The 15,908-nt window shown below is 50.2% G+C and overlaps 1 long non-coding RNA gene across 1 annotated transcript; it reads right to left on the bottom strand.

Moving 5' to 3' along the window:
* Positions 1-400: 400 nt before the first annotated feature.
* LOC132013072 (uncharacterized) lies at positions 401-8,743 on the bottom strand. The gene is made up of 3 exons (XR_009402868.1): positions 8,579-8,743; positions 5,856-5,947; positions 401-544 (listed from the first exon to the last, which is right to left on the bottom strand). It is a non-coding gene; the product is annotated as an uncharacterized LOC132013072 (long non-coding RNA).
* Between the last annotated feature and the right edge of the window lie 7,165 nt (positions 8,744-15,908).

The following is a 15,908-nucleotide window of genomic DNA, read 5'->3' on the forward strand; positions in this document are numbered from 1 at the left end:
AGGCGTTTGTAGCTTCATCCATCCTGCCGCTCTGGGACACGGGCTCTCCGGGCTGCTCAGGCCAGAAGCCCCAGGTCAGGCTCAGACGGGAGAGAGGCTGAGACCCGCCCCAAGCGCTGCCTCCACAGGGACGGCGTTTGGTCCAAGCAGACGAGACTCAGGGATCCATTTACCCCGGGGTTCTTTATGCCCAGACCAGGGGAGTCGTCTTCCCCTCACCAGGAGCCTGGAGTCTGGGCGGCACCGCACTTACGGTCCCACTGAGAAGGCAGAAAGTGGGGAGAGAGTCCTGCCAAAAGCCGCACTGGAGTGAGGAGGAGGAGCAGCTGCGGAGCCACAGGGTCTGGTTGGGCGGGGCTCGGGCTCGGGCTGGGAGGGGCTAGGGCTGGGCGGGGCTAGGGCTGGGCGGGGCTCGGGCTCCGGCTGGGAGGGGCTCGGCGTCCGTAAATGTTCAGGGAGGGGCTCCGCAGGCCTGCGTGGAGGTGGTGTGTACGGTGGGTGAGGGAGGCTCACTGACGTTAGCCGACTTACGTGTGGGCAGAAGCTGAGGACGGAATAAACCAGCTGGTTAGAAAGTGAGGATCAAACAGAGGGCTCAGATAGCTAATAAACTGATAATAATAATAATAGTACTGTTTATGCATCACGTGCCACGTGCCAGGTATGTATCAAGCCCTTGGCACATTTTCTCTCCTTTGGTCCTGATAATAATTCAATGCGCAGGAGGCTCGTTAATTTGCCCAAGGCCAGACAACTTGCAAATGGCAGTCAGGATTCCAGCGAGGCAGCTGGCACGCCTGTCCCTAACCACTGCCCCCTATGGCCTCTGGATCTTCAGAGACAGAGGGAAAGGAAGCAAGGAGAGAGGAATGGGCCAGGAGAGCATGGAGACGGGACGGAAGAGGAAGAAAGGGAAGAACAAGAGAGAGAGTAGCAGTGGCTTCAGGGAAAGGAGGCGGCCCATCACCAAACGCTGTAATAGAACCCAGGGGGGACTGAGAGAATGAGCGGGTGTCTGTGACCCCAGGGATGACCATCTCAGTCATCCCTGATCAGCCTCCAGCTCAAGGCTGAAGAATCCCCGGGAAGCCGGAGGGCAATGCCCCCACCAAGGTCCTGCCCAGCTCCCAGGGGCGACAGCACAGAGGGAAGGAGGCAGACCAGACTTGGCTCTGGACTCTTGTGGCTGCCCTCCACCCCCTTCTCCATAGCCACCAATGTCAGCACCCTAGCCACAGGCAGGAGAATGAAGGTGGACTCATTTTGAACACCACATGCAAAAATTACCCCAAAACAGCTCAAAGACCTAAAACCAGAAAACTGTGAAGATAACGTCCGGCAAAAACTTCAGGACATTGCTCTTAGTGATGGCCTCTTGGAGATGACACCAAAAGCACAGCCTATACAACAACAACAACAACAACAACAAAATACATAAACTGGAATTCATGAGAAATTTAAAATTGTATGCATCAAAAGACGAGAGCAATAGAATGAACAGGAGACCCACAGAATGGGAGAAAATATTTGCAAGTCATGTTATCTAATAAGGGATTAATGTCCGGAGGATATAGAAAATTCCCGAACTCAGCAGCAACAGCAAATAATTTAAAATTGGGAAAAAGGCTTGAACAGACATTTCTCTAAAGAAGACCTAGGAGTGGCTAACAGGCCCATGGTGCTTAGGTGCTTAGCCTCACTCATCATCAGGGAAACGCAAATCCAAACCACCATGAGATAGCACCTCACACACTAGGATGGCTACCAGCAAAAAATTAAACAGAGAATCACAAGCATTGGTGAGAATGTGGGGAAAATGGATCTCCCGTGCACCGTCGGTGGGAATGCAAACTGGTGCAGCCACTGCGGAAAACAGTTTGGAGGGTCCTCATATAATTAAAAGTAGGACTACTGTAAGATCCAGCAGCCCCACTTCTGGTAGGTGCCCACCGGCATGGGAAGCAGGGTCTCCAAGAGACATTCACACCCCTGTGTTCACAGCAGCGTTATTCCCAGAGCCAGAAGTTGGAAGCAGCCCAAGTGTCCACCAACGGATGAATGGAGAAGCAAAACGTAGCGTAGGCACACAATGGCGTATTACTCATGCTTAAAAAAAGGAAAGAAATTCTGACACCTGACATGACATGGTTGAACCTTGAGGACATCATGCTACGTGAAATGAGTCAGTTGTCACAACAACGAAAATACTGGTGTGCTTGCACTTAGAGGAGTTACTTAGAGTGCTTGAAGTCACAGAGAAAGATGTAAAATGCTGGTTGCTGGGGACTGGGAGAGGAAGAATGGTGAGTTATTATGTAATGGGACAGAGTGTCAGTTTTACAAGATAAAAAGCTCTGGAGCTTGACGGTGAGGATGGGTACACATTGTTATAAATGTATTTAATGCCACTGAACTGTGTACTGAAGAATAGTTAGGATGGGGGGCGCCTGGGTGGCTCAGTGGGTTAAGCGTCTGCCTGCAGCTCGGGTCATGATCTCAGGATCCTGGGATTGAGTCCCACGTCAGGCTCTCTGCTCAGCGGGGAGCCTGCTTCCCCCTCACTCTCTGCCTGCCTCTCTGCCTACTTGTGATTTCTCTCTCTGTCAAATAAATAAATAAAATCTTTAAAAAAAGTTTTATTAGTATATCTCAGTAAATATATAATATATAATTATATGTCATATACTATATATATGTCCCATATAATACAAATTTTGTCCCAAGACACGTCCCGCTGAGTTTGCTGAACATGAAGAACTGACCCTAAATGTGTTCAGGCAGGGCGACCTGTCCCTGTCCCTTTAGACAGGGGCGGCGGAAAGGTGGAGGGCCGGGGAACACCAGGCTCACACCCCCCAGAGCAGTGTTCAGGGCCTGACATCCTGAAAGGTAAAACCTGACCAAGAACTTCACACTCAGACCAGCTGTGTTCCAGGTACAAAAGACCAGGGCAGGTATCTGCAGACATTCAAGAACTCAGAGAGTATGGCACAAGGGAAACCTCTTGTACGAGGAAAGCTACTTGATGGAGAGTTCTGCCGTCCAAGAGATGAGTCAAAATGAGTTCCAGAACAGAAAGGTTTTGGTAGACATCCTGTGGTACGTAGTAAATAATTGAACTTTGCCCTGAAGGAGGTGGTCAGTAAGCTGGAGTATCCCTCCTGATACAAGGGTCCTTGTCTACCCAGGAGTCTGCACAGTCTAACAGTGCACAGTCTAACACTGCACAGTCTAACAGTGTAACCTCCAGTGGAGAATGGCCACAGCTGATGGTCACAGGGAGGGGTCTGATCATGCCAGGAAGCCAGCAGTGTGATGGGGGGAAATGGCCTTTGGAGTACAGTGGCTGGACAGGACACTGACAGAGGTCACACAGGCGATCGGTCACTCTTACGTAATGGAGCTCCAGTAAAAACTGAACCTTGAGGCTGAGGAACTGTCCTGGTTGGCAGTAGTCCCGTGCATTGTCACATGTCGCTGCCAGAGAAGCAAGGCATCCTGACCCCACAGGGAGAGGACAGCAGAAGTCCCACCTATGGTGACTCCTGACTCTGCCTGAGGGTTTCCTTTCCTTGGCTGATGCTCAACTGTGCCCATGCATATGACACGAGCCTAACAGCTTTCCGTGAGTTCCGTGTCTTTCTGGCAAATTACCAAGACTGGGGATGGCTTGGGGGAACACCCCCGCCCAAGATTTGTCCCTGGTGTGGGAAGGGAGGCTCGTCCCCTGTGTAGACTGTGATCCCCCATCAACACAGTTTTTACGATTATGTAACTCTGAAAGTAGCCAACGTTTATCTGTTGCATTTGGGAACAAAATTCCAACGTACATATCTAAACATGATGACAGACATAAAAGAAATGGGATTTTAAGTGCCTACCAGAACGTGTGAGAAAGCCGGGGAACCCCAAGGACCCTAAGCACAGACGAGGTGGCTGAAAGCAGCAGGACCAGGGATTGCTGAAGCTGTGGGATGCGCTGGAGACACCTGGAAATTCCTGAAACCCAGAGTCACTGGTTCTCGCCACCATTCAGCAGAGAATGCCGGGCCGTGGGCCCCTGGGGACCAGATGCAGTGTCAGTGCGGAAACCTCTGGGAAAAGCTAGAATCCCTGAAAAGCTATGCCTTCAGTGAAAGGTGGGGTGGAAAAGAAAACAGTCTGTCCTGCTCCGCGCTTTGTTAAAGGGGACAGAAGTTGAGGGGAAGGCAGAGGAGAGGGACAAGGAGAGATTTCAGCTCTCCCCTCCCCCCTGAAAATTTAGACACAGAAGCCCGTCCTCATGTGGATTTTGCATCTGAGTTTACACTCCCCAAAGAATATCTAAGCTGAGAAATATCTTAGTGTGTTTCCAAGACTGCAGCCGTCCATCCAGAGAGGCTCCTGGTAGAAATGAGCACAAGCCTCTGCAGAGGAGTCACCCCCAACCCCAGCCTCTTGGGGTTCCCCAGACCAAGATCGGCCAAATAGGAACTCCCAATGAAAAGTGGCCAGATGGAAGAAATGATCAGTTGGGAGCAAGTGTCCGCAGAAACAGCACCTGATGGGATTTTACCCAATCAGGCACATCGCAACCTGGAATGAGCTGGAACAGCATAAAAAGCCACATGGTTGAAATGGTTACAGAAGCAAAAGGGGAACATCAAAAACACAATCAGGGAACACAAAATGATCAAAAGTGCCCCAATTTCGGAACCAACGACAACGTCTCAGAATGAAAATAGAATTACCAAATTTTTACAAGCCGGACATGGTTTAAACATCAGATGGGACACATCTGGAAAAGAATGAGTGAATTAGGGAAGTAAGGGTAGAAGGAATTACCCGTAATGCAGCTCAGAGAGCAAAAGAGATGGAAACTATGTCAGAATTTCTCCTGGGCCCCCACTGGGGAAAGAGTTGGGCCCTGTGGAAGAATAGTGTGGGCAGAGAAGTGAGGGAGTCAGGCAGTGCACCCTCTGGCCCAGTGAAGCCCTCTCCTTCCGTCTTTGAGAGGGAGGGGGAGATAATTGGGAAGAAAGGAGACTGATCTTTGTGATCTGAAGCTCATGCTTCCCCTTAAAATCCTCGGCATGTCTCTCATCCAGGAATTTCCCTAAACCTAAGCCTTTTTAGAAGAGTTTCTGTTTACAGTCACTTCCCCTTCTTGGATTTGTCAGCACAATAACCAGGTCTCTAAGGGCACTGCCAACTCCAATATTCTATTATTTTATGGCATTGTAAGATAATGGACCCCAGATGTGCTCTATGAGCTTGACCTCTGTACTCAGAGCAGGCCAGAGACCAAGAGATGCTTAGAAAGAGCTCTACTGACTTCTTTCTATTGAATATGCCACCACAGAGTCTGAAATTCCACCATTAGAGAATCATTTCTTTGGAGATAAACATTGCCATACTCAGATTCTAATAAAAAAAATTTGTTGTCCAATAGCCTAAGGAAGAGATAGATAATAATTAAAGCCAGAATCCATCATAACGTCTCAGTGTGTTATTTTAGCAGATTTTTTTTTCAACAAAACCATATCATCTGAGATGCATTTGATGGTGGGAGGAAAGAAGGAAATGGGTGGGTCAGCTACACTTGGGGAGGGATGGGGGGGAGGAGTTGGCAGGGGAGGATGAACAACTAGCCCACCCGTACCCAGAGGTGGGCCGGCACCACCTCTGGCTATGAACACCCAGCCTGACCAGCAGGTGGCAGTACAGGGCTGAAAATGAACATCCCGGCGGGCATTCCTAGGTCTGGGTTCAGCTGGCTTATTTTCAGGGTCAAGTCAGCATTCATTTTGGAGAGGGGGACCACAATCACTAGGATGCCAGATGTGGGCTATGCTGCATATGCCTTTATAACTGACCTCCAGCTCCTGGGAGGTGGACCCGGTAGAAGGCCAGGGTGCCAGAATGCGGTGTCCTGTTGTCTGCCCTGAGCTTATGTACCCAGTACACACTGTAAACAGAACAAGAGGCACAGAAAGGTACTCGGTACACAGTCAGTGCTCCATAAATGTTTGCTCCCTTCTGGTCAAGCAGAGAGCACATAGTCATCATCACTTCTCACAGCAGCTAGGAAATATGGGGTCGGTGTTCCTGCCAAGGCGTCCTGTCTCACCTGGCAGTGCCCCAATCATCCCTCCAAGGGGACACAGCCGGTGTCCTGCCTGACTTTGGGGAAGGTCACTTTGAGGATGAAAGGAGATCTTAGGAGCATACATGTTCTCTAGGCTTCTTGGAACTGCATCTGTTGAGGCAGGGGCTGGAGGGCGTTACAGGGGGAGGGACAGCTCCAGATGGCTTGGGGCACCGAGGCTGAGGTGAAAAGACGGGATGACAAGGCACCAAGGAGCACTGTCGGGCAGGTCTAGCCCCAGGATCTCAGCTTACCAGGCAGGAGGGTGCAGGAGGGACAGCTTGCGCTGGGGAAACAGCCTTGTTTCATAGCTCTAGCAAATGGTTGTGATCCCTCTCCTCGTCCTCTCTGGGTGGCATGAGAACGCCTCCGGCCACCTCTGCATCCCATACACCTGGCCCCGGAGCTATGCCCATGTCTCTCTCTGCCCCAGGTAACTTCCTTGATCAAGGGAGGAAAGCAAGGCACTCAGGCCAAGTGCATTTTTCTGAGGGCACCTTCCCTTCTTCCCCAGGAAGCCTGCAGAGGTGCAAGCCCGAGGCCAGCACCCAGGGCCAGCTGATTGGGGGGACTCCACCAAAGGGGGTAGCGGGCGCGCTTTCCCTTATGGCATTAGAAATCCCCTCCCCTTACCCCACCTTGAGAATTATGCCTGTGATCTCCCGCAGGGTCTTCCAAACAAAGCTCCTCCTGGGGATCTCTGGGCACTCATTAAACATGCATATTCTAGGACCCTTCCTGGACAGGCTGAGGGGCCCACTCTGGAGGAGGGGTGGGCTTTAGCGTGTCTAGCAGACCCCAGAGCCAGGAGATGAGACAGAGGTGGAGCCCGCAGCCTTCAGGGAGGCTTTCTATGCCCCATAATTCAACAGGAGGGAATCTAACAGGAAAAAGGAAGGTTGGTGTCAGCGAACAACTAACCAGACTCAGTCCTCTGTCTCTTGCACCTCTGGACATTCTCACTCTTCACCTTGGATGCCCTCCCTGTCTTTTCCCTTGGCCTGGGAGGAAAAGGAAGCTTGCCACGCTGTGGGATCACTGCTAACCCCCATGGTCAGGTTGCTTGCCCGGAGCCCTTTCTCTGACCCAAAGGGTGATTGTGGTAGGCAGAACGGCCCCCAAAGACATCCATGCCCTGTTTTCCAGAACCTGGAATATGTCACCTTCCATGGCCGTGGGGACTCTGCAGGTGGGATTGAACTGGGGGGTCTCAAGATAAAGGTGATCCTGGATTATCCTGGAGGCCCAATGTCACCACAAAGGCCCTGATGAATGGAGAGGCGAGGGTCAGAGTCAGAAAGAGGAGCAGGGGCAGAGACAGAGCGGAGTTATGCAGCAGCTGTCATGGTCAACTAACATCATGATCGAACAGGGAGTGGCTCTCAGCATGGCGTGTGCTCAGACTGAACTAAGAGCAGCAGCTGAGAAGATTGCCACACTGTAGAGTGTGTGGGGTTGTCTGCCCTGTCCCCTAGATCCTCGGGGCTCCAGGTTCACTCTGAAGGAAGTGTTAACCACAGTATCACGATGGTGGTTTCCCGTATTAGCTGCAATGGGCAAGTCCGTGGCAGGCAATGTTCTGTGACTCGTTTGAATTACTTCATGGTTCCAAGGTCAGTTTCACGTCCAAGAAGCCTCTGAATGGAGGGGAGGGTGAGTGTGTTCCAAGAGGCTTTCCTAGATTGGGAGGACACTGGGGTGGTCAGCAAGGCTTGGCCCTTCTGCTCCAGGACAGCCTCAGGAGGGAAGGGTGTTGGCAGAGGGGCCAGCTGGGAGAGGGGCCGGCAACTGGGACAGCCATGGGGGACCTGGGGGCCTGGTCCGGGGTGGGTGATGTCCCACAGACCCTCAGAAGGTCTGCCCCTTCCTCTGGTGTGCCTGTCCTGTCTAAGACACATCCTTTGTAATCTAATCGACAGAACAGAACTGCAGCCTTGATAAAAGCTCCTTTTTGAAATGAGGCTGGTCAGGTTCAAACCCAGACTGTCATTTACCAGTGAGATCGGGCAAGGGACTTAAACTCTCTGAGCCTGGGTCTTCCTTACAGCTTCTTGCAAACACGTGCAAATCCCTGTTTTCCTTCCCAAGAGGAACTGGAAATTTAGACCTGCCTTTTCTGAAAGGGCTTCTGATCTCAGAGGGAGGTAAGCACCCCATTCTTGGAGAGAACCCCATTCTCCCAGAGCACCCCAGCCAGGCAGTCTCTTGTTCTTTCTACAGAGTGTACTGAGGACGCAAGCTCAGGGCAGACAACGGAAGCTCTTTGGACTTCTGGGAACTTTCCACGTGGCTCCTGGCGCCCTCTGCTGGCTGTGTTAGGAAAGAGGCTGTTGCTTAGGGTTTCGGATCAAGGCTTGACTGGGGCATTGCCAAGCAGTCCTTACACTGGACAGAACCCTGAGGTGCCCCACACGGACAAGAAATAGGGGTCTACACTCTACTGGTACCTACCGTGTCCTGTCCCGCAGAGCCGTGGTCCTGGGCCCTAAGATTCCCCCGCCTTCTCTCCCCGTTACCTCCAGCAGCATCTTAACCAGGCTTCCAGAAGAGCACCCACTGGAAGGAGGATATTTGGCAGAGGGTGGGGGGCCTGCCCCTCTCCCGCTCCAATCTCAGTGTCCTGTAATCAGCCAGCTTGGCCTTTGGGGCCCAATGGAACCAGGGTGGCTCCTGCTCAGATGGAAGTGATTTGAAAACCAAATTGGTGAGGCCAGAACATTCCATTCCTGAGCCGAGTGGTTTCCAACCAGGGCATGCAAATGGGCTGTCTGCAGCATAATGGCCCTTGGAGGCATAATCCGGGGCACTGCCAGGTGAGACAGGACGGGCCTTGGCAGGAACACCAACCCCACATTTCCTAGCTGCTATGAGAAGTGGTGATGACTAGGCCCTTTCTGCTCGACCAGAAGGAAGCAAGCATTTATGGAGCGCTGACTGTGTACTGAGCACCTTTCTGTACTTTCTTACTCTTGCTGATCAGACTGTGACTATGGTATTTACATTCTCTTTTACAGAGAGTAAGTGAGGCTCAGAGAGGTTCAGGTCCAAGAGAGGTCCAAAGCTACCCCACCTGGTCAGAGCCCAGGATTCTGCTGCCCACAGTGCCCCTGTGTCCTGCCTGCTTCCACCTGTCCCAGCCCTCCTGCAACATCTCACTTCTAATCCTCCCAGATGTCCCTCTCTCTTCCTTGATCCTAATCTCACTGGTTCTCAAAGTCACCCTGAGTCCCCAGTTCCCACCCAGCAAACCTCTCTGATGGATGAGGCTGAGACCCCTTCTAGCTCTCTGTCTATGCAAATTCAGCTCGCTCTGTAGCCTCGCCCCTGCTGACTGCGTCCTCACTTCCCCTTGAGCCCCATGCGAGAGAGGCATCAATATACGGGGCTTGTGGGACGGTCTTCTGCCCCAGAGCACATATTGTAGGGGCTCAGCAAACACTGTCACTTTTTCCTGGGGAAGTGGAGGAGGAGGGCAGCCTGCTGTGATGAGAACCTCTTACTCCCATACCCAATCTTGAGCTAGCATGATTGTGTGGGCTCCTGAGCAACTGTGATGGGCCCTAAGTCCCAGGGTCAGGCAGTGCTAGGGATGCAAGGGTGATGCTTACCTTCAGGGGCTCACACAGAGCAGCCTGTTCTCACGGAGAGGGCCTGCAGACTCCAGGGACAGGCTCTATCAGCATTTCTCCGTCCCTAGCAGCCTGCGGTAGTTTGGGTCTGTGGCAAGTGAGGCCCTTTCAACTCTGTGCTTGGAGAGTCGAATGGTAAACCAGGGAGAAGCTCATTTTCCTAAAAATTTACATCATCGACGTTCTCCTTCTTTTGTGCCCACACCTCCTGGGGCACAGGCCTGTCCCCTTGGGAGTGTTCTCCCCCAGGCCTCAGCCAGCCCTCAGGCAATAATCAGGGATTATTATCTTGGAACAAAGCTGTTCAGCTCTGCTTTATTTGCCAATCCAAGAAAAGGGGGGGGGGGGGCGCCTGTCACGAGGAGGGAAGGGGAGCGCTAAAGCCAGCGATGTCACTGTGCATTTGGGAGCACGGCAGGCCAAAGGGTCCACGGGGTCAGCAGGTGCATGAGGTGGGTGTCCGGGGGTAAGGGTGTGTGGACTGGGGTGCAGCTGGACACAGTGTGGGGCTGCTGGCCACGACCAGCAGCCTGGGTTTTGTCAAAGCAGAATAGAAACAGCTCAAGGATGCACTAAGAACTAGAGTACCAGCAGTCTGCTTCCCCAGATTCTGGTTATCTAGGTTCTGCTGTGTTTGTTCTGTATCTTGGGCAATGCAGAGCATTGGGGTAGACGTCCTGCTGACCCTGAGCCTCTAGATGCAGAGGTGGACATGTCATGTGATGGAGAAGGAATCAGTCCCAGGAACCAGCAGAGAAAATCGGGATGAAGTCCAGGAGGCAGCCTTGGCCCTGCTGGTAGCTGTGGCTACCCATGGCCATGACCTTTGTTTTCTTTCTGCATCTCAGTTTCCCAGGCTGGCAAGTTTGACCTCATGATCTTTAAGGTTTATGCCAGCTATAAAGTTCGCTGATTTAAGGAACCACTGAGAAGCAGATAGAAGGTCATAAGATTTACCCATGGACATCAACTCATGTGATGGGGATTGAAAACGTAGTATCTTCCATGGAGACATCCTACATCCTGTGCTCTACAGAAAGCCAAACATTGATACCCTCTGGCCAGGAGTTTTTCCATATTTTATCGTGGAAGCTGGAGATAGACTCCATACCCAGAAGCGAGTGAACAGTTCGTGGGTGGACCAACCTTGTTGGGTCTCTGGAGGTGGTCAGAGCCTGAGCCTCCCGGCAATGTTGGTGGGTGAGAAGCAGGGCTGGGGTAGGAGGGCAAGCTCTTCAGGTTCAGGGAGGAGTTGCCCGGGGCTTAAAGACCAGGAATAACTACACTTCCAATCTTTCCAGGAAATTATAGCGTGATAGACTTTTGTATTTTCAGTGGAAAAAAAACAACAACAAAAAACAAAAATGTGTAATGTAGATAGCTTTAGCCACGGTACAATTGGAACAGCTGGGCCACCTTCAAAGCCCTTGATCTGTTGGAGGCTATTCTGCCATGTCAGGGATTAGCATGTTGTCTTGACAGTCTCTCTGTGACACCTTTTCCTACCAACTCTGTCCTCCAGGAGCCTGTCCGTGGCAAAATGCATACATGCAGGAAGCCCTGAGTTATTCCAGTGGAATGTTCTAAATCACTGTGATCTCCTTTTTACTTAAATTACCCAAATGATTAAATTAGCTATGGGACATTTATTAAGTCCTTGGCAAGTGGAAGACTCAGAAGATTATCCATGGGGACCAATAACATCTGCAAAAGGGAATCTTGAAACAAGGCTTTGTCAGTAATTAGGGATAAGCCGCAATGAGCCCATCGATCGAGATTTGGAATACGTTCTTTGCATTCTTTGGTGCAAGAAGGAGATGGCCTCTTTCCTCTTCCCTTTCGATCTTCTTTTTCCAAAAGTAATTGTAAGATAAAGTTACACCAGCAGCTTCGGGAGTGTCTTTATCATTCAGCGTGTCCACGTGTGTGTGCACGTGGCAACATGAGTGGATGTGTGCATGTGTTTAAACTCCATCCTGATTCTAAGTCATGGCCCATTAATAATGTCTGACTGCAAAACTAAGGAACCACTAAATATTATGCTATTTATAAGTAATCTGTTGCCCAAGGCATTGAGCTACTTAATGAAGCCTTGAATTAATGTGTAACTTAAGAAAGAGATCATTCTACAAATATAGGCTACCAGAGGCACAACTGAAGCAGTTCTATTTACTTCACTACTCAAATGCGTGCAAAAGAAAAGCGCATAAATAAAATGTATAGAGCCAGGCACTGTGCAAATGGCTTTGTGTGCACAGTCTCTTTGGGTTTAAAAGAGACACAACCATTATTCCCGTTTTGCAGATAAGGAAACTGAGGCTTCGAAAGGTTTATGTAACTAGTCCACAGTCATGCAGTGGGATTTAAATCTGAGTGCCTACAACTCTTAAAACAACTGGATAATGCATCCCTGGGGTGGTGAGGAGGCAAAGAGCTGGTGTGTATCCTAGGACAGCAGTGGACTTGCCTAAATGCAAGGATGGAATTTGTTTGCTTCAGGGGCTGATATCGACAGGTTGGAGAACGCAGTGATAAAGGTGGAACTGGGGAGAACCTTGCAGGTGGCAAAGGCCTTAGGAGATGGGGGGAGGCACCAAGTGCCCAGCAAGTTGCCACTGATGACTGAGATTTCTTTCTTTCTTTCTTTCTTTTTTTCAGATTTATTCATTTACTTATTTTGGAAAAAGAGAAAAAGAGAGATAGAGAGAGCTCAGGGAGGAGACGGAGAGGGAGAGAGAGTCTTAAGCAGACTCCACGTTCATGCGGGGCCTGACACGGGGCTCAATCTCACTACCTTGAGATCATAACCTGAGCCAAAACCAAGAGTCGAATGCTTAAATGGCTGTGCCACCCAGGCTCCCCTGATGACTGAGCTTTCAAAAACCTTGAGGCCTAGTACCTGGGGTGACCTACTTACTAACCAGCTGTCATGTGAGAAAAGCCCAGTTCAGGAAAATATTGGGGAATGTGTGTTTCTAGAGGATTTTCAAGCCAGACATGTAAAAATGTCTTCGATCTTGACTCAGGGAGATCCTTCCAGGTTCAGCAGACCTGAGATCAGGGTCCTATGATGAAGCTGACCACTGTGCTAACCTCCATGGTAATATTTTCTAATGTTTTAACAGAGCTGAGCCTCCCCCTGAAGTCCCTCCCATAGCCTGGATGGCACAGAGAAAAGCTCTGTTCTGTGAACCTCATTGGTTTCCTGGTCATATATGCAGCTCAAGATTGAGTTCTGCCCAAATGTTTCCCTTAAGTGCCCAGCTCAAGGTCTCAAAAGGGGACGTGTGCCCAGAGGATGTCTGAGAGGTCACACCAGGGGTTGCGGGTGAGTAATGGAGTGTCAGGGACAAGCTTGTGGGTGTGTGGGCGAGAGGCTGGTTTACCGTTCAGGATGTTCTGGTCTCTGTGCCTTATTTTTCTGCAGATCCTAGATTCATCCAGGAGAGCTGGCATGGAGCTTAGAGACATAAGCCTCCCCTAGGAGAGTGGGCCCAGGCCCACAGTTCTATCTATCCACTGGCTCATGCCCCTGGCGGGTGACAGAGCAGATTAAGGTTCAGCTCTCTGAATTCCTGGCGTGTGATCCTTCATCCCCCATTCAATGCATTTAGCAGAGCTCCTGCCTACGGCCAGCGCCATCCTTTTGTTTTGTGCAGCTGAAAGCTAAAATCAAGCGTCCCCCAAAACAGAGGAGTTCCATCAGCAGAGGGCTCAAAAAAGACCCTTGTTTACTTAGGACCAGGCTGCAGAGTGTCTTCTGGATTCTGGAGCACCTGGAGCCTCAAGTCTGGAGTTAGGGAGGACACTCCAGTGAAAGGGGGCTGGCTTTCTGGATGGGGGGTCCCACCCTGGGCTTCTCAGCCTCAGGCAGCTGTTCCTGGTCTGGCTAGGGCTCTGAGAACTGTCCAGCTAACAGTTTGCTGAACTCTGGAAGGAGCCGCCCTACCTCAGTGAGCTGGGCCAGAGGATGGCCTGCGGCTAGTGAGCCCGACCTGGGACAGGAAAGGGAGTGGGAGAAGGGGGGCACCCAGCTGGGGGCCTTGGAAAGGAGACACTGCCCATCGCTGCATCTGACCTGTAAGCATTTGCATTCCTGATGGCTGGTTAATTAAAAATAAGCCCAAGGGCCTAAAGAGGCCCATCATGGGCTGGGAACCTCTTGCAGACTCTGGGTTTCAGACTAAAGTAATGTAAAAGGGATCGACTGCTCAGGTACCTTCTCTTACAGCTGTGAAGTCGGAGGCTCTGAAAGGGACAGTGACAGACTCATGGCCACAAACTAGTTACAGGGGCCTGATCTTGTCCCTACCGTAACTCATTCTCTTCAGACAGTAGATAGTAAATATTTAGACCCAGATATTTTTACTACCAACTTCTAGGGGAGAGTCTTTCTGTATCACTATCTCATCTTCATAATGTCGTTATTTCATATGTACCAACACCTGTTTTAAGTGGTTCACATCTATTTTCTAATGTTTTTAATGCTTTCAAAAATCCTATGAGGCAGAAATGATCATCATCCCCATTCCCAGAGAACGAAACGGAGATGTCCCCACGTTGGCAGTGGGAGGTGGGACCCCGGCATAGACCGTCTGACTTGGGAGCCACCCTCAGCCACGACCCTGTGTGGCCTCTTTAAAACTCTCCTTAAAGGTCCATGGTATGTCCTTGTGTTTTATATTTGCAGAGAGTAAAAAGAATGAAGGAAGAATTTCGGGGAGGGATGTCGGTGGAAGGTCTCAAGTGTTGACCTGGAAAGTTTCTCTTTGGATCTTCTCAGTAAGAGAGCCATTGAAGGACAGATATTATCCATCATGCACAGAACAAGGAGCAGGGCTCAGTACACCTGAGACTTTGGGACCAGTCTCTCTTGGTTGCCAGGTCTCCTATCCCTAACCCCCACAACGAGGGATTGTCAAGTACGACTCCACTGGCTGCCCTCCCAAGATGATGCTTCCAAGTTAACAGAGGCTTTCAGGAAAGCAAAAGAAGTTCCTCTTTGTCTACAGATGAAAATTGGCCATGTATTAATAGTTGTCACGGAGTGGACCCCTGGGTGTCTCAGTCAGTGAACCGTCTGCCTTCAGTTCAGGTCATGATCCCAGGGTCCTGGGATCAAGCCACAGGTCTGGCTCCCTGCTCAGTGGGAAGCCTGCTTCTCCCTCTACCTCTGCTGCTTCCCCTGCTTGTGCACTCTCACTCTTTCTCTCTCTCTCTCTCTGACAAATAAATAAATAAAATCTTTTAAAAAATAAATTACTGTCACAGTGGAGTGATGGGTATACCAGGCTCACTACTATCCTGTCTATTTTTCTCTATATCTCAAATTCTCCATAATAAACACTTTTCTTAAAATATAATAAAACATGCCTTGTCCTCAGGAAAATGCCAAGGAGTCAGCTAGAGCTTGGGAATAGAAAGGTCTGCACAATGGGCAACTGGGGAATCTGAATCAGGTAGCGTCAGTTAGGACGCCTCCTGATGCAGGGTAACAAGAGTCCTCTTAACGTAGGTCCTCTCGAGTAACCACTGCACATCATTTCGCCCTGGCACACACTGCTGGATGCCCAGTGCATACAGACTGTAGGTTGCTAATTGCTACCCCCTCGGAGTCAGCAAACTATGGCCTGAAGACCAAATTTGGCCTGCCCCCTGTTTTTGTAAGCAACCCTTTCCTGAAACACAGCCATGCTCATTCACGTACATATTGTCTGCAGGTGTGCTGTCTCCAGAGTGGCAGAGTTAAGAAATTGGCATAGAGACCATGTTGCCCACAAAAGACAAAATATTTGCTTTGTGACCCTTATAGAAAATGTATCCTGGTCTATTCTAGAACAACACGTACTTCTGCCCTTATCAGCTGACTAGCTGACTTGTATGCTTGCCCGTCAGTTGTATCTGGCTCCAAATTTGTTTGTGTTAGTTATATTTATTATTGTAAGTATATGATTTAATGAAATAGTGTATAGATCAATGAGCTCAAATTGACTGAGCCAGCCAGAAGCCCCGAGATCAATGAAATGGGAGTGTGGAAAGAAAGTGTTATTACTACAAAAACTAGATGAAATGCCTTGGAAAGATACAATAAATGCAAGTCACTAAAAGCAGTAACATTGAATATGGGCAAGAGAATTTGTGCAAAACTGGGT

Source organism: Mustela nigripes, chromosome 3 (genome assembly GCF_022355385.1).
Source record: "Mustela nigripes isolate SB6536 chromosome 3, MUSNIG.SB6536, whole genome shotgun sequence".
In the NCBI taxonomy this organism is placed as follows: Eukaryota; Metazoa; Chordata; class Mammalia; order Carnivora; family Mustelidae; genus Mustela; species Mustela nigripes.